The sequence below is a fragment of the Conger conger genome, chromosome 19 (genome assembly GCF_963514075.1).
Source record: "Conger conger chromosome 19, fConCon1.1, whole genome shotgun sequence".
In the NCBI taxonomy this organism is placed as follows: domain Eukaryota; kingdom Metazoa; phylum Chordata; class Actinopteri; order Anguilliformes; family Congridae; genus Conger; species Conger conger.
Window position 1 is genome coordinate 23,040,075 of NC_083778.1, and position 356 is coordinate 23,040,430.

The window sequence follows — 356 nt, forward strand, 5'->3', positions numbered from 1 at the left end:
TGCTCTGAACAGAATCAATGTCGGCAAAAAGAAGAACCGTTCATTTCCTGTCCGCCCAGCTCTGGCATATGCATTGACTGTTCACAATAAATAAATACTTAAAAATCCTATAAAAACATTAAGCCAAAATTTCAGTAAAATGTGTTTTACCAAAAACAAAAGAACAAACATGTATACATTGCTAGAATGACTTTAAAAAGATAAAATGAAGGTAGCTCAATTTGATCCCTTGGTTTAATCCTGCGGACTTTCATGATTTCGCTGGTTGTAATTTTGAGAGTTGGGACCACAGGTTACCCAAAAAGAGCAGCAAACACTTTGTACGAAACAGTGGGAGAACATGAAAACGTCTCTAA